At 45.0% G+C, this 18,519-nt stretch overlaps 2 protein-coding genes across 2 annotated transcripts in view; both read left to right on the top strand.

The window, feature by feature from the left end:
- The window catches only part of LOC309523309 (uncharacterized protein), a 38,319-nt gene extending 35,314 nt beyond the window's left edge, over positions 1–3,005 (top strand). Inside the window, exon 2 of the mRNA XM_082207105.1 lies at positions 2,919–3,005. The gene's annotated coding sequence lies outside the window, so the exon portion shown is untranslated. The remainder of the gene's footprint in view (positions 1–2,918) is intronic.
- LOC309523255 (uncharacterized protein) overlaps positions 1–18,519 on the top strand; it is a gene marked incomplete at its 3' end in the record, with an annotated part of 579,053 nt that overhangs the window by 325,944 nt on the left and 234,590 nt on the right. The window lies entirely within an intron of this gene.

Below are 18,519 nucleotides of genomic sequence, written 5' to 3'. Positions count from 1 at the left end.
AGCGCCTCAAACATGGCTCCTTTAGTCACTGGCAGATTCCGACAGTGGTTGCTTTCGGAATCGCTTCCAACATAAAAGCTCCTTAACGGAAACACGTCTTCTGGACTCATGGCGTGACAGTTTCCGGCGAGGAGTGGGTGTCCCTATGGGAGGTCCAGAAACCTCCCCACTGTTCTCGCTGGAAGTGTCCCTGAGCCATCCCTCCTGCTCACTTTCCCTCAGAGACCCACCTCTCCCCCTGCTGGTTCCCACTCCAGCTGCTGAGTCTCTCCCAACCTCCGTGAGCCCTTCCACCACCTGTCCTTCCGATGGCAGTTCCCTGACAATATCATTTCCCAGAAAGCCTTAATCTTTGGGCGTGTCCACCAAAGGTGATAGAAAGTACCTTCAGTTTCTTTACATTTCCAACACTTATTATCAGGCAAATGGTAGATTTTTGCTAGCTTGACTGGAGTCATGTACCACCTATAGATCATTTTCATAATATGATATCATGTTATATTTTTAGAGTAAATGGAGAATAAGAGATTTAAACTTAAATTGCAACTGAAAATATAAAGAAACACACGAAATAAGGGTATAATTTGCTGATGACTTTATTATCAAGAATGCATTATGCGGGAGATGTGGGGAAGTCCAATGGAAATTTGAAATAAGCTGTTGAAATGGATGTGATTTTCTGTTCTTTTTTCTTTCTTTTTTTCTATTCTGCTTTTCCTTTTGTTCTTTCTGTAATCTGGAAAAAATGCAATAAAAATTATTATTAAAAAAAAATAGATCATTTTCATAATATTTTCCTTTAAGGCATTACATGCCGTAAATTTTATACCGGTGGTCCACAACTGTTCCCAGTCAGCAAACATGATGTTATGACCTATGTCCTGTGCCCACTTAATCATAGCTGATTTTACTGTTTCATCTTCTGTGTTCCATTTCAACAGCAAGTTATACATTCTTGACAAATTTTTAGCATTAGGTTCTAACAGTTCTGTTTCTAGTTTTGATTTTTTCCACCTGGAAGCCAATTGCCCTGTCCTGTTTGTAAACTTCCATTGTTTGATAGTAATGGAGCCAGTCTCATACTTTATCTTTCAGTTTCTCCAAGCTCTGTAGTTTCAGTTTATCTCCCTCCTGTTCCAGAATTTCCCAATATTTTGGTCATTTGGCCTCCATATTGAGCTTTTTCACGGCTTTTGCTTCCAATGGGGACAACCACCTTGGGGTTTTGTTTTCCAGCAAATCTTTGTATTTAATCCAAACATTATATAGTGCTTTCCTAATGATATGATTTTTAAAAGCTTTGTGAGCTTTAACCTTGTCATACCATAGATATGCATGCCATCCAAATACATTGTTGAAACCTTCCAAATCCAAAATATCTGTATTCTCGAGGAGCAGCCAGTCTTTCATCCAGCAAAAAGCTGCTGATTCATAGTAAAGTTTAAAGTCCGGCAGGGCAAATCCCCCTCTTTCCTTTGCATCCGTTAAAATTTTGAATTTTATTCTGGGTTTTTTGCCCTGCCAGACAAATTTCGAAATGTCTTTCTGCCACCTCTTGAAACAGTCCATCTTATCAATAATCTGCAATGTTTGAAATAAAAATAACATTCTAGGCAATACATTCATCTTAATGACAGCAATTCAGCCTAACAAGGAAAGTTTCAAATTTGACCATATTTCTAAGTCCTTTTTAACTTCTGTCCAGCATTTCTCATAATTATCTTTAAATAAATTCACATTCTTGGATGTCATGTTAATCCCCAAGTATTTCACCTTCTTAACCACAGTCAACCCTGTTTCATTCTGGAACCTCTCCCTTTCAATAGCTGTTAAGTTTTTCTCCAATACCTTAGTTTTTTGTTTATTCAACTTAAATCCTGCAACTTGACCAAATTCTTGAATTAGTTCTAGAACCCTTTTCGTACTGGTGTCTGGCTCTTGTAAAGTAAGTATCAAGTCATCTGCAAAGGCCCTTAATTTGTACTGTTTAGCTCCGACCTGAACCCCTTTAACCAACTGATCACTTCTAATCATATTCAGCAAAACTTCCAGGACTGATATAAAAAGTAATGGGGAAATTGGGCACCCCTGTCGTGTCCCTTTTTCAATTTTAAATTCTTCCGTTATCACATTATTTACAGTTAACTTAACCTTTTGTTCAGAATATATTGCACCCATACCATTCTCAAATCCTTGACCTACCCCCATCCCATGCAGATTCTTCTTCATAAAGTGGTAAGTGAGGCAACTCTCTGCCTGCCATTCGATTGTTTCTTTAACCTTAAGGGTTACATAGTGTTAGCTACCACAGTTACTTTGTGCGCGATTAGGGCTACACTTTCCAGCGTCGCTGGCAATCTGCCCTTACAGCGTCGTGTCCACTGGGGGATATTTTGTGCCTATTTTCGGAGCTGTGCAGCTGTGATTAAGCTTCTTCGGCATCGCTGCGTGGTTGTAGCCTTCTACTTTATTCAATCCATTCATCCAATTCATTCATTTAATTCATTGAAATTTGCTCCAACTGCTGTCATTTGCATTTCATTTAAAATTTATTCCTACAACTTTTATTCATTTAATTCATTCCAACTACTTAATTGATTTGAACTACGGCAAAATATGGTCTGAAGCTCAACATCAAAAAAACGAAGATCATGGCCACGGGGCCCATCACCTCCTGGCAAATAGATGGGGAAGAAATGGAGGCAGTGAGAGATTTTACTTTCTTGGGCTCCATGATCAGTGCAGATGGTGACAGCAGTCACGAAATTAAAAGACGCCTGCTCCTTGGGAGAAAGGCGATGGCAAGCCTAGACAACATCTTAAAAAGCAGAGACATCACCTTGCCAACAAAGGTCCGTATAGTAAAAGCCATGGTTTTCCCAGTAGTGATGTATGGAAGTGAGAGCTGGACCATAAAGAAGGCTGATCGCCGAAGAATTGATGCTTTTGAATTATGGTGCTGGAGGAGACTCTTGAGAGTCCCATGGACTGCAAGAAGATCAAACCTCTCCATTCTGAAGGAAATCAGCCCTGAGTGCTCACTGGAAGGACAGATCGTGAAGCTGAGGCTCCAATACTTTGGCCACCTCATGAGAAGAGAGGACTCCCTGGAAAAGACCCTGATGTTGGGAAAGATGGAGGGCACAAGGAGAAGGGGACGACAGAGAATGAGATGGTTGGATGGTGTTCTTGAAGCCACTAGCATGAGTTTGATCAAACTGCGGGAGGCAGTGGAGGACAGAAGTGCCTGGCGTGCTCTGGTCCATGGGGTCACGAAGAGTCGGACACGACTAAACGACTAAACAACAACAAAAGTGCTTTTGATTTAACATCATTTGTTATTCTGGTGGCGCGGGAGGCACAACTTGCGCACCGCAATTCAGAGGGCGCCTTAAAATACTGATTAATTCATTCAAGGCTATCCATTCAGTGCCATCTTACAAGGGTAATTCATAAGTGTAGGCTTAATTCGTAATCTATAAGGTATTTCATAAGGTTTATTTGGGTGCTCTGAATTCATTTAAAGTTTATTTTACAGTCAAGTTCTCATAGGGATTAATTCTTAAAAGCAATTCAGTTCTGCTTATGGTATACATTTCACTGTTTACGTTTGAGTGGTCCTGTCTCTGAGTTGCTGTGCCTTTTTAAGGGAGTTACCGGCTTATACATTTCACTGTTTATGGTGATTTATTTTGCATCCAGCTGTGGTCTAGGCATGGCTAACAGAGCTAATTCTCAGGCTCCCCAGGCAGGGCCTAGTGGTGCTCAAACTCCCGCCATACCTTGCGACCCTCAAGCTATAGCTCAATTTCTTTCTGCTATTGAAACTTTTTATCTGCAATGCAGGCCAGAGGCTGCTGGTGCTTCCTCATCAGTGGCGGCCTCACAGGACTTTATCCCGGACACCCTTCCCAGTGAGCGGCTTCGCGCAGGATCTTCAGGTTCCGCTCCCAGCATGGCACAAGCTACCGGCGGGTCTGGCAATCGGCTTCAAACACGATCTCAATCTTCGCGTGCTCAGAAGTCGAAGTCTGGTGCTGCAAAGGCCAGCACGTCCGGGGCAGGCTCCAAACCATCAAGACAGGGCCGCTCTAACTCTAACCAGCAGGTGTCTGATATTCCTAGTGTATTTCAGGATTCACCATCTCAACCCATTCCTTCCGAGGGTGTGTCAGGGTCCTCCTCAGAGGAGGAGGTACCTCCTCAACAGTCAACATCGGCATCTGGTGACCCAGCCCCTGAGGGCAGTGGTACCAAGGGAGGAAAGAGAAAGGCTAAGAGGAAGCATACCTCCAAGAAGAGTAGGAGAAGCGACCCGTCTGATTCAGAGGATGAAACAGGTACTTCTTCATCAAAAGGTGATAGCGATGCCCCCATGGAGGGCTACTGGGGGGAAGGAGAGGATACTGGGGTCCCCCGTGGATTCACGAGAGGAGGGCCAATTCACACCGAAAAACCTTTAACGGTACCCTGGAGTGGAAGGGTGGTGCGCTAGTGGAAGATGTTAAAATCTCTACTAACTTGTCTACTGATTTCATCTTGGGTAACCACCTTTCGAAAAAGAAAAGGACTAAGATACTTAATGGTGACTACATAGATATGTTTACATTGCTACCACCAGCCCAAATGATGGGGAAAGGGGAGAAAAAGCGGTATTACGGGAAGAAAAGGCATAGGTCACTCCGGGCGGAGCGCACCTTTGAGAACTGGCTTAATAGGTTCCAGGTCTTCATGGGCGTGGTTGTGGGATGTTATCCCAAATGCGGGTTACATTTGGCTGCCTACATGGCGCATGTCAGAAGGGCCCATGAATTGGCGGGGGAGGAAGCTGCTCTAATGTATGATGAGGACTTTTGTAGAAATGCCTCTTTGTTACCGACCACCCGCTGGGACCTGAGGGGCCAGAACTACTGGATGGAGCACGTGGGTCCCTACATCGAAAAGAAAACGCAGGACCCTGCTAAATCCAGTAAGGTGGACACAAAACGTAGTAAGCAATGTTGGGATTTTAATAGGGGAGCCTGCCAATGCCCATCTTGTAAGTACCTGCACGAATGCGAAAAGTGTTTAGGTAGCCATCCAGCAACAGCGTACTATAAGAGTAAGCAGCAGCCCTTTCGGGGCAGCAGGGGTCACCTCCATCAGGGAAACCGAGGTGCCCCCGCAGGTACTCCTGGACCCTCCCAGAGCACAGCAGGCAATCACTACTAATTTGTCCCTCGTGCTAGCCTACTCCACCATCAAACTACAACCCCTAAAAACTCTCCTAGATTTATATCCTAATAGGCAAGGCGCCCTTCTCCTATGGGAAGGGTTTTCCCACGGTTTTAGAATACCAGTCTTATTCACACCCAATTCCGGAAAACCCCCCAATCAAAAGTCAGTGATGGATAGGCCTGACGTTGCCATAAAAAAGATACAAAAGGAAATCTCAGCGGGAAGGATAGCTGGCCCATTTTCTGAACCCCCCATAGATCATCTTCACATTTCACCGCTAGGCATCATGCCCAAAAAGGCCCCTGGGGAATTCTGGATGATACATAACCTAAGGGTGCCTCAGTTAATGATGCAATCCCTCAGGAACTGTGCTCAGTAAAATATGCATCTTTCGATCAGGCGGTAAAGCTTGTTCGCAGTTTTGGTAGGGGCGCCTTCTTGGCCAAGTGTGACATTGAATCAGCCTTTCGCCTTCTTCCAGTCCACCCCGAGGATTATCGCTGGTTGGGTTTTAAATTTGAAGGGGCTTATTTTATAGATAAAGCCATGCCCATGGGTTGCTCGATTGCCTGTGCGGCTTTTGAGACATTTAGTACATTCCTGGACTGGGCGCTGAAATTTAGAACCAGTTCTGAGGGGGTGGGGCATTATTTGGACGACTTTATTCTCGTCACAAGTAATGCACAAGACTGCCTGGCCCTGTTACAGGCTTTCAAGTCCTTGGCCGAGGAGCTGGGTGTCCCTTTGGCAAATGAAAAAACCGAGGGCCCAGTCACTACTTTGACCTACCTAGGCATTGAGCTCGACACAATTGCTCAAACATCTCGCCTCCCTTCCGAGAAGCTTACCGCTCTGAAAGAACTTATTTCCCAGCTATTACCCCTAAGGAAAGTTACCCTTAAGCAAATCCAATCCCTCCTAGGTCACCTTAACTTTGCATGTTGGGTGGTTTCCCCAGGCCACCCCTTTTGTGGGCGTCTGGCAAAATTGTCAGCAGGCTTATGGGCACCACACCATAGGGTGCGTCTCTCTAAAGCAGTGAAATTGGATCTTGGGGTCTGGCTAGAATTTTTGGAAGCATATAACGGCATCTCTCTTTGGCAAGATAGCATGGCTCTTCAGGCCGATTTTCAGGTTCACTCAGACGCAGCAGATTCCTTGGGGTTTGGCATCTACTTCAGAGGTCAGTGGTGCACGCAGTGGTGGCCTTCATTGTGGCAGGGTAAACCTATATTGCGGGATTTAACATTCTTAGAATTTTCCCCCATTGTAGTGGCAATTCATTTATGGGCCGAGCAGTTCAAAGACCATAGGGTGTGCTTTTGGACGGACAACCAGGCAGTGGTTTCAGTTTTGAATAAGCAATCCTCGCACTCTCCCAGGGTGGTGGCTCTTTTGCGGTCCTTTGTTCTTTCCTGCCTGCGGCAAAATATGTATGTCTCGGCCAAATTTATACCTGGCGTTAATAACAGTATTGCGGATGCTCTGTCTCATTTCCAGATGGATCGCTTTCGCTCATTGGCGCCGGATGCGCAACAACTGCCTCAGCCGTTTCCGGAGCACCTCTGGAGCATTGGGAACGAGAAGTGTTAAAGGGAGTATTGGCATCAGTCGCTCCCTCAACCCTAAGATCTTATAAAAAGGTGTGGCCGGACTTCGCAGCATTCCACCAGAAAAAGGGGCTGAATAGGCCGGGCAAACCCCCTACCAAGTCAGAGGTTTTAAAATACCTCGTGCACCTTCATGATTTGGGGCGTGCACCTAAGACTCTCAATATTCAATCCGCAGCAATATCATTCTTCTGCAAAGCCATGTTCTCAGTCGACCCTTGTGCGCACTTCGTTGTGCGGAAGTCTTTAGAGGGCTGGAGCAGACTACAGCCCCCTAGCTCCGATAGCAGAAGGCCTATAACATACGACATACTCTTTCAAATACACAAGAAACTCAGGGCCATCTGCTGGACCAAGTACGAGGCCAGATTATTCTCAGCAGCTTATTCATTTGCCTTCTTTGGTGCCTTACGCATAGGTGAGGTGGTCTGCGAAGACCAGCCGGATTTAACTAACAGAGGGATCCTCTTGGAGGACGTGACCTTGTCCCGCTCAGATGTGATTTTAAAAATTTGCAGTTCAAAAACCGATCAGCTTGGGAGAGGGGCCCTGATTCGCTTGCAAGCTACCCAAAAGTCTGGTCCTTACCGTGTAAAAGACGCAAGAAGATACTTATATTTAAGACCTAACACCCATGGCCCTTTTTTCATACATCTCGCCTGTCAAAACATCAATTTACAAGGGTTATGCGCAAAGCAATTGCCGCCATTGGGCTTCCATCTGAGGAGTATGCCGCACACTCATTTCGCATTGGTACAGCACCATGGTCGTACACCTGGGTTTGCCCGCAGAAAGGATAATGGATCTGGGTAGTTGGAAATCCAACGCATGCAGAGGGTACATCCGCAATCCACGTTAAAAAATCCACCTTCCCATCGTCCCCATCACCCCTGACCCGACTTTCCTGCTCTTTCCCTTTCAGGTGCCGGGGTAGTACATGTGTGGATCATCAGACACAGCATTGTCCATTGGGCCAGAAGGCGGGACTTCTCCAGGGGCTGGGGTGACGGTCTAGAACTCCCAAACAACGTCGAAATATCCTGGACGCGGAATGCGTTGGGCTGAATTCCTCCCCACAATGAAAGCTAAAGCCGCCCTGGAGGGTCCCCCGGAGGCAGTGGTTATCCAACTGGGCGAAAACGACCTGGCCTACCGGAAGGGGGTGGACTTAATGTGGAATATTTTCAACGATTTTTGGGAGTTACGGGCTACCTTCCCCAATTTAACAATAATCTGGTCATCATTGCTCGAAAGGCGCACCAGGAGAGATTGCAAAAAGCCCTTAGCTGTGAATAAGGCCAGGAAGATCCTGGAGCGCTCGGTGGCGCGTAGAGTGGCAGCACTGGGGGGGGGGTGGGTCATTGACCACCCCGGCATTCGGTTTTGCAAAGAGGCCCCCTACCACGAGGGTGGCGTGCATCTTTCTGATGCTGGTAACGATATATGGCTTGGTGATATTTGCACTGGGATTAGGAATTGGTTGCAGGTCTGAGGGTATTGGCGGCGAATTTGGGCTCGTGTTGCGGTTAGGCATTGGTAGGGGTATTATTATGCTGATGAGTTGGGGGGAGGAGTGCCATCACCTCCCCCAAATATTTATGGGTAGTCTGATAAAGGATTCCGGGGGGCGTTGCCTCGTCCGAAACCTATGGAGGCTAGGGCCTAAAGCACGCCCGCGAGCGGTGACCCCTCGGGGAGTGCCTAGGGATGTGCATCTCAGGGGCTCCCCCTGCTGGTGTTAACCCTTCTGGTTCTCATGCCGGATAGTCTGATAGGATCAATGCCTAAAGCTAATACCGCTCTTACCTGTAACCAATAAAGTTGCGGCCATTTTTTGCCCATTAACCTAAAATTTTGGTGTCCTGTGTCTTTATTATTCCAACTGGTGGGGGGCGGGAATTGCCACGCAAGAACAGGCCTAACAGTATAATCCTAACCATTTCTATACTGAAATAGATCTCCCTGAAATAGATCCTAGCAAATGGGATTGGGATTCATTATTTTTGAGCAGTAATTTCCATTCACAAGATAACTTTTTTTTTTTCCTGGCAGTACTGCCTGTACACACGAGCATTCAAAATTCTTTTACATGAAAGGTTCTGGGTACCTGGGATGCCACATTTATTGTGGCAAACTAACTGTGTAAACAGTGCATTTTGCAGGCCTTCCTTTTAATATCCAGAATCTGAGAATCTCTTAAAACATTAAAAGATTAATGTAAGCACCATCCTCCCCCTGTCCTTTGATGGGTGCCCATGTCCTCTCAAGAGTGTTTTCTTGTCCCAGCCAATGGGACAACAAGGAGATGTCAGACTTACTAATTGGGTTTAAATGTGCTAAGTTTTAAAATGCCATAATATTTCTACTAAATACTGGGGGAAGAAAGGAGGTCCCAAACCTCTCCAAAGAAGCCTTCCAGCACCTCATTGTGTAAACAAGAAAGAAATGCCCACAAACAAAGTAAACTTATTGTCAAATAACAAAGCAAGCTGAAAACTGGTGCCTCATTAACAGTGGAACAAAAGTAGAAAGACACAGAGGGAGCAGTGGGGGTGGGTGGGCTGAATGGCAGTTTGCTTTGTTTCCTGCTTAGGATTTAAATTGTGAAATAAACTGGCCGTCCTGCACACTTCCTTGTGCTTCTGGACGTTTCCCAGCTTCAAGCAGAGTATCGCAAACAATGGTATATGCCTTGTGTGGGTGTGGAAATAACAGTCCGTGCACAGCTTCTCCTAATCTAAGAAGTGTTTCTTTATACAGCAGCAATAAATCAGCATTCCCGGGAGACCAAGCAGACATTGCTGGTTCCCAGTCAACAGCAAAATCGAAAGTGTCTCACAGACAAAGAACAATCCCTGTATGTGGGACCACCCCCCAGTGGACAGGGTGCACACTCTGAGCTGTTAACCCTGTAAGCTCTGATTCTCCTCACACCCCCTCTCATCCTGTACACTGGAGGAACTGTAAGTATAACCACTTACCCCAAACACAAACCTTCACAGAACTCCCCATGTCTTTGGAAGCTCAGAGGTTTAGTGAACCCATCAGCTAGGTTCTCCTGACTGGGACAGTACTTCAGCTTCACCAAGCCTGTCTGGACACTCTGACACACTTTCTGGAAATGTACGTCCAAATGTTTGGTTCTGGACTTAAACTGTCCAGACTGTGCCAACTTCAAGCAGGGTTGACTGTCCTCCCAAACAGTGATGGGTAAGCAACAATCCCCACAGATCTCTTGGACCAAACACCAGTAGAATTCTATTTCTCTACACAGCTCTGACAACGCACTGAACTCAGCTTCAGTAGAGGAAAGCGCAATGAGACTTTGCTTTTGGGACTTCCACCCAACTAGAGATTCTCCAAACTTCACTACCATCCCAAACACTGATTTCCTGTCTCCCAAGATTCTCCCAATTGCTGTCAGTCCAGCACGTGAGACGTGAGCTGTGCTTCACCCTCAGCTGACAGTTCGAGGCAGAAATCTTTGGTATCCTGCAAATACCTGGGCCATTAATCTTAATGCCATTAATCTTAATGCCATTCCAGGTAGTCACACTTGGCTTTGCAGCCTCCCTGCTGAGCAGATTCACAGCAAACGCTATGTCAGGTCTGCTCCACTGGGAGAGATACAACAGACTCTCTAGCGCTGACTGAAAAACCTCAGGGTTTTGGAACTCAGAATGGTCCCCGAGCTGCAACGAGAAACAGGGATTGAAGTGGCGAAGAAGGTAAAATATTTGGGAATATGGTTAACTTCAAAAAATATTGATTTATTTCAAAACAACTATATACCGGTGTGGAACGGAATCAAAAAAGATCTGGATGTTTGGGGAAGGATGAAACTTTCTTTTTGGGGTAGAATCTCAACGATCAAAATGAGTGTACTTCCAAAGATGTTATTTTTGTTCCAAATGATTCCTATAATTAGGGGGACAACGACTTTCAAAGAGTAATTTCAAGATATATCTGGCAGGGCAAAAAGCCAAGAATACAATTCAAGTTATTAACAGACGCAAAGGAAAGAGGAGGCTTTGCCCTGCCAGATCTGAAATTATACTATGAAGCGTCTTGTCTTTGTTGGTTAAAGGAATGGATAAAATTAAAAAACAATAAACTGTTAGATTTAGAAGGATTTGATAACAGATTTGGATGGCACGCGTATTTATGGTTGGAGAAGAAGAAAAGTCATAAGGGCTTTGAGAATCACATCTTCAGGAGTTCCATAATAGAAATATGGGATAGGTATAAAAATATATTAGAACCCAAAGTTCCACACTGGTTGTCTCCATTAGAGGTTATGAGTGTAAAGAAAATTAATATGAGAGGGAATTGGATTACTTACGGAGAATTAATAATTAAAGAAGGGGGAAAATGGAAAATGAAGCCATATGAACAAGTAAAAGAACATGTGTTTGATTGGTTGCATTATTTTCAGGTAAATGAAATGTTTAAAAAGGACTTAAAAGAGAGTGGATATACAGAAAAAGAATCGAAATTTCAAACAGAGATAATAAATAATGATTATAAGATCATGTCAAAAATGTATAAAATGTTTTTGGAATGGCAAACGATGGATGAGGAGGTAAAGTCAGTTATGATACATTGGGCCAGAGACTTTGGTTATAATATACAATTGGCTGACTGGGAAAAAGTATGGAACGAAAATATGAAATTTACCGCATGCACGGCGTTAAAGGAAAATATTATGAAAATGGTATATAGATGGTATATAACACCGGTTAAGTTAGCAAAAATGTTCAAAACATGTAATAAGTGTTGGAAATGTAAAGAAAAAGAAGGATCTTTTTTCCATATGTGGTGGGAATGTAAGAAGGTAAAGGGTTTCTGGGAAATGATGTACAATGAGTTAAAGAAGATGTTTAAATATACATTTGTAAAGAAACCAGAAGCCTTTTTGTTAGGAATAACAGGAAGAGAGATAAATAGAAGGGATTACAAACTTTTTCAATACGCAGTAACAGCGGCAAGAATATTAATGGCCCAAAAAGGGAAACAAGAGGAGTTACCGACTCTTGAAGAGTGGAGAATGAAACTTATGGACTATGCAGAACTGGACAAATTGGGAAGATTAGATATCAACGGGATCACAAGTTCATCGAGGACTGGGGAAAGTTTACAGATTATCTGAAAAGCATATGTGACGAACAGACAACACTAGTGGGATTTAAAGAGGCTTTGTGAAAGTTAAAGATGTATTGTAAAAAAGAAATAGAACTGAAAGGATAACATTAAATGGCAATATTAAATTTAGAGAATGCACAAAAATAGAAAATATGGATGATTGGTGGAGAAGCTGGTGGAAGTCCAAAAAGCTGAAATTTGTGAATATTGTTTGAGATGGCGAATTTGTAAAAGGAAAAAAATTAATAAAAAATATTATTAAAAAAAAACACAACAAAATGGTCCCCGAGCTGACTGTCTTTCCCATAGCTCATCTCTATGGAGGTCTGACCCCTGCACATTCAGCCATTCTGAACTTCTCAAGTAACTGCTCAATCTTGCCTTTCTGACTGAGCAAAAAGCTGCCGCCCTCAGTTCTATCAACTTGGACACCTAGGTAAACCTTCACTGGACCTAGGTTTTTGAGCTTTAAATGCTTTCCAATCTCTTTTGCAAAACCTTGCACCTGTTTCCCTGTTCATGCCACATGGATGATGTAATCCACAAACACCAAGACTAGCTCCTGTGTCTGTCCTGACCCCTTCAGGTACAGGCAGCTATCAGCAAGACTTCTCTTGAAACCCATGTTCTGCAAAGGATCATTCAGACACATGTTCCAATTTCTGGCCAATTGTTTCAGGCCATAAATGGACTTGTGCAACTTCCACACTGCATTTGGCCCATTGCCCTCAAACCCTGGAGGAGGTAGCATGTACAGATCCTCCTTTAGGTCTGAGTTCAAATAAGCGACATCCACATCAAAGTGATGCACCTGGCTTCTGCTTCGGGCAACTCCTGAACTTCCTCAAAACTCTGTGGTTCGCATTGTGCCGAACCAACCCACACGCTAGTGACCTCAAACCTTTCGGGTGGTTTCCCTTTCGTAGTGCGTGCTGAACGCCTGAGCACTACTTCAGGTGCCCCTCTGACCCACTGGGGCCAGCTAGTGCATCCTTGTCATCAGAAGACTCCCCCTCTGACTTACTGCGTCTTCTGGACTTCTGCACTGGACTGGTGGGAGATGAAGGTGCACTCCTTTGTTCTAACTTTACCGCCTTTGGAGAGGCCCTTTCCTGTTCCTGCTCCTGGTCAGGGACCTGATCCTCAGCAGCAGGTTCAGTGTCTACCTCTCCCTCCTCAGCAGAGTCAAACAGAGAATGTCTGAGAGAATTTCAGGATTCCCATGGATGCGTGTCCACCCATTCTGCTCACAGAAATCAGCACTCCTGCTGACTAGAACCCTTGGCTGATTTCCCTCTGGATAGGCAAATCTGCACCCTTTTGTCCCTGGCTCATACCCACAAAAGATCATTTTCCGGGACCTGGGGCCACCTTTCCTGCATTGGGCCTTTGGCACAAGAACCCAAGCCTCGCACCCAAACACACGGAAGAAATGCACCTTGGGCTTCTTACCATGCAGCAGAAAATAGGGTGTCCCCTACAACAGAACTGTATGAATGATTCAGTGTGAAGCTCTCAGTTTTCCAAGCTTCCGCCCAGAAGCGCTGTGGTAACCCTGCGTCAAAAAGCATGGCTTCTGTGGCTTCTTGAAGTGCTCGGTTCCTACGTTTTGCCACCCCATTTTCCTGTGGTGAGTGTGCAACTATCAGCTAGTGACTGGCGAAAGAAACCATGCAAAACAGACCCAGACCCCACCATGATCTGATTAAAAGCTACACACTTTCAGCGAAAATTGCAGCTCCGCTGCAGTAACCCACTCTTTTACCATGTTGGCAGCTTTACTCTTGTCCTTAAGAGTTATTACCCAACCATTTCTAGAGAAATCATCAATCAGAGATAACACAAATCTAGCCCCACCCAGACTTGCAACTGACATAGGGCCACAGAGGTCTGCATGGACCAACTCAAAAGGTTTTGTGGTTACCCTGTCAGACCTAGGATAACTGCACCTTTGTACCTTTGCCTTCTTGCAGGCTCTGCAATCCAAGAACTTATCACACGCCTTTATTTTGCATCCCTCAGTGCATTCTGGAAGCTTCTTGACATACCCCCAATTGCTGTGTGACATCCTTCTGTGCTACAGATGCTGTCACAAATTGTGTGTGGGAACGTTTGCACACTGTGCTTGCGCTGTCTCAGTGTTACCTTTACCTGCTTGAGGTGTTTCCAGGACAAAGAGCCGGTTCTGACATTCAACACTGACCAGTTGCTTCCCACCCCTGGAAATAGAGCGCACATTATTCTCAAAGCAAACCCATTTCTGACAAGAGAAGATACAGACAGTAAACAACATTGCATTCCTGGCAAAACAAACATTTCCAATTCTGCCTGTAAAAAAAGAAACAAACATGGCCAGACGTGGTCAGCTGATGCTTGGATCCATCGGCAAGTGTCACAGCTTTGCCTTCGTAAACAGCTCTGCAGTTCCGCATTTGTCCACTAGATGGCATCAGATGATGACTGGCACCACTGTCAATGATCCAACACAGCATGCTGACCTCACTGTTGCTGTCTTTCACTGTTGCCATGGACGCAGCAAGATGGTGTGACGTGTTGTGTCTGTCACTTCCTTGCATTCCCACACCGGGCTGCACCTCTTATCTGGTTGCCATGGGGAACGGCCTTGGAGGCAACCTGTGCAGATTCCTTGGCTCCTGTGCTGGTCCAGGGGGGAGGTTACCGTGGGGCGAGGTCCAGGACCTGAGTCGAGGGTCGGCAGATAGTCCTCCACGGGCAAAGCGGGGTCCACAGCGAGGAGCCGGGCAAGGACAGGAACTCTGGGGGAACAGGACTGGGTGCTGGCCGAAACAGCTCTTCAACGACGTTGCGCCCGTAACCTGGGACCGGGCTGACTGGTCTTCTCTGAGGCCAGGGGCGGTCCCGACCCCCAGGTGACCCGCCTCTCCTGGCCTTAAGGCGAGCACTCCTCCTGGGAGAAACCAGTTCCCTCCGCCTCTCTGCCCTGAGCCTCTGCAGCTCAGGAGAGGCCGGTGGGTTATTGGACCCAGGGGGAGACGCACTTTCCCCTGACAGGGCTGGGAGAGGCGCACCTGTAGGCAATGCGTCCTCAATCGCCTCCGGAGCCAGAGTGGATTCACCTGGTGCCTGCTCCTGAGGATCCGGCACAGGTGCAGGCGCTTCAGAATCAAGGTCCTGCCCCAGCTCAGCCGGCCCCGGAGGCGGGGACTCCTGTGCAGGCTGGGATTCCTCCGGTTCAGCCTCTGAATCGGATTCCCAGGCCATCACAGCTCCCTTCAGGCAATCTCGGTGCAGGTGGTTTTCGGAACCACAATGAAAACGACGTGTAGAAAAAGCTTTCACTGTGTCTTCTGCCTTTACTGCCCCCCCCCACTCTTGGAAGCAGGACAGCCTGAGCCAGCTCGCCCCTCTCTGCCGACGTTCTTGCTCATCGCACAAGCATCCTGAGACATGCTGCATCATCAAATCCGCTGGGGGAATAGCTTCGAGGGTTAAACACAGATTGTCATAGCTTTTGTCTACAGAATGCAGAAGAATATAAACCTCTAACTTTTCTGTAAAGTTCACCTGCAGCTGCCTCAGTTTATTGAACACAGCCACCATCTTTGTCACATGCTGCCTGATGTCTTCCCCAGGACGCAGTTTCAGCTCAAACAAATTTGTAGTGGCATGGGGACTAAGCTCCAAGATGGCGACGGCTTAGCAAACAGGCTTCAGAGCTCCGCAGATAACAGGACTGTAATTAGCGTTGATTGCCACCCAGGGAAGTAATTTTTCCTTTTTACTTGTCTACTCTTAAACTTACCAACCTACTGAGATTCTAACAGCACCTTCTTGTCTATGCTATGAGAAACATCTTGGGCAAGTTATGTGAAGCATCCTGGGCAGGCCGCCAGCTGCTAGCTATTAACTGCCAGCTCGCTTCTATACTTTGTTCCTGGAACTCCTTGCAGTCACCACACAGAGAAGCTCTTAAATTGAACAAACTGAGTGCTTTCTATTTTCTCTCTCTTTTTTTGGTTGGGAAAACCTCTCCTTGTTTACTCCCCACGGCGCCGCTATGCCTGCTAGTAAATGCTACAGGGACCCAGAGGATGTAGCTCTCTCACTGGTTCCCAAACAATCTAAAATAGAGGACTTTTAAAACAAATCTGCTTTTATAGTTGCAACAAAAAAAACGGTTTTCTCCTCTTGAAGATGATTGTGAGGTGGGGAGAGTATTCAAGGTGAGAGCGTGGAACTGGCTCCAGCAATGGGGCAAGTTGATCCTGTGCTGCTCAGAGAGGAAGGAATAACAAGTAGGGAGAGCACCCAATTAACTCATAATTGCAAGAATGGTTGAGCATATCTTCCAACAAATTAGAGGTATTGCCTCTCAAATAACCCAATTATCCAAAGAGGTCCACAGTTTATCAGTTAATAACAAGCAGGCATTAACAGAACACCATAGTACCAAAGTGAATTGGCAACAACAAGAGCAGACCCCTAAGCTTAACATAGAACACGCAGAGGCTCTTAAAACAAACTCTTCTTATTTAATCTTCCAACCAAAAAAGATCTGCATGACAATTTGTGGGAGGCCAGATCAAACTCCTAACTGGAAAGGTGCCCAGCATTCCAAACGACATTTATCAGACTTACTTGGCATTGAGATCGACCTCGTTATGACTGAACTCTTAAATACCACAAATCAAATCCAAAAAATTATGTTAACTTTTTCCTCTACTAGACTGCCCTCATGATTCACAAGCTGAAATTCAGATTGTCAAGCAGAGGAGTTTTCCCAACCCGAGTATTTCGCAATTCTATTGTTGCACCCTTATGTAAGATGAGGACTGGTGCTTCAGAGGGGCCCACAAAACCAAAGCCTGGATCCCCAACAGAAGTAATGACATCACACAAAAACTTGACAGGTGGGGAGGAAACAGACATGCCTGAGTTGAATTCGCAGGATCATGCCCAACATCAAAATAACCAGGTGAGCCAAAAGGAACAGCCGATTCCTCTAGACAATCATCTTCAGGAATATGAGCACTCTGTAAATCCTTTGGAAGAGGATTTTCTCAACTCCTTTAGGAATCTCCTTCAGGAAGAGCAACAAACAGTTATCAAGAGGCTTGATCTTATGAGCCAGACATTGAAAGAGATTAAAGAACTGGAGGCAGAGACTGATAATAGACCCAATGGCCACAACAGAATAACGATAGAACCACCGGAGTACTGGACAAAGATGAGATATTTAGAAGAGGAGTCAGGAAATACACCCAAGGAATCCCTGCTGGTGAGCAATTTGCAAATAAAAGGCCCAGTGATTACAAATGTGAGTACTTTATGTACGACGACTGAAATAATCGAACATCTGGATTATTCCACTAGCATTAGCAATACTCTGTTGCCTCAAAAACTGGTAAACTCCGTGAGTACATTGGCCAACAATTGACTAAGAGTAAATCACTGTAAAACAATTAAACTTCTCTCATGGAATGTAACAGGGTGGATGAACAAGATCCAAGGCAGTGATTTCTGTTCTTATCTACAAACACATTATATCATCTTTCTTCAAGAAACCTGGGCAAAAGAGTCGGAAAACAACCAATATGGAGGCATATTGGCCGAAATATTGGGAAATAATTGAAAACATTGGAGGTAATTGGAGGTTGCAGAGCTTTGAAAAATTAAAGGACAAGGTGCAAAATTGGCTACACTATGCCCAAATTAATGAGGTTTTTAAGCTAGATAAAAAAATAGGATTCCAGGTGGAAAAATCGAAACTTGAGACAGAGTTGTTAGAACCAAAGACCAAGGTATTATCGAGAATGTATAACTTGCTGCTTAAATGGAATACTCAAGACGAGACAGTTAAATCAGCCATGATAAAATGGGCTCAAGACATTGGTTACAACATTATGTCTGAGGACTGGGAAAGGTTATGTACCACCGGTATGAAATTTACGGCATGTAATGCCTTGAAAGAAAATATTATGAAAATGGTATACAGGTGGTACATGACCCCAGTCAAGCTCGCTAAGATATATCATTTGTCTGACAATAAATGTTGGAAATGCAAGGAGGCTGAAGGGACATTCTTTCACCTCTGGTGGACTTGTCCAAGATTGAAGGCCTTTTGGGAAATGATCTATAACGAGTTAAAAAAGGTGTTTAAGTACACCTTTCCCAAGAAACCAGAGGCCTTCCTTCTGGGCATTGTCGGCCAGAAGGTGTTAAAAAAGGATAGAACTTTTTTTATGTATGCTACAACTGCAGCAAGAATTCTTATCGCCAAGCATTGGAAGACCCAAGATTTGCCCACACTGGAGGAGTGGCAGACGCAATTGATGAACTACATGGAACTGGCCGAGATGACTGCAAGAATCCGAGACCTGGGAGAAGAGGCAATGGAGGAGGACTGGAAAAAATTTAAAGACTATTTGCAAAAGTATTATAAGTTGTATGAAACATAAGACGTCGTATGATTTGGAACGTTAGCCCCAGCAATGAAATTTAATTATCTATGAAATTGCTAACATTTGTGAAAGAATCAAAGTTTAAATGGGTAAAAATGATATTATGT

Source organism: Podarcis vaucheri (assembly GCF_965113315.1).
Source record: "Podarcis vaucheri genome assembly, chromosome: W".
Lineage (NCBI taxonomy): Eukaryota > Metazoa > Chordata > Lepidosauria > Squamata > Lacertidae > Podarcis > Podarcis vaucheri.
This window is presented reverse-complemented; position numbering and strand designations above follow the sequence as displayed.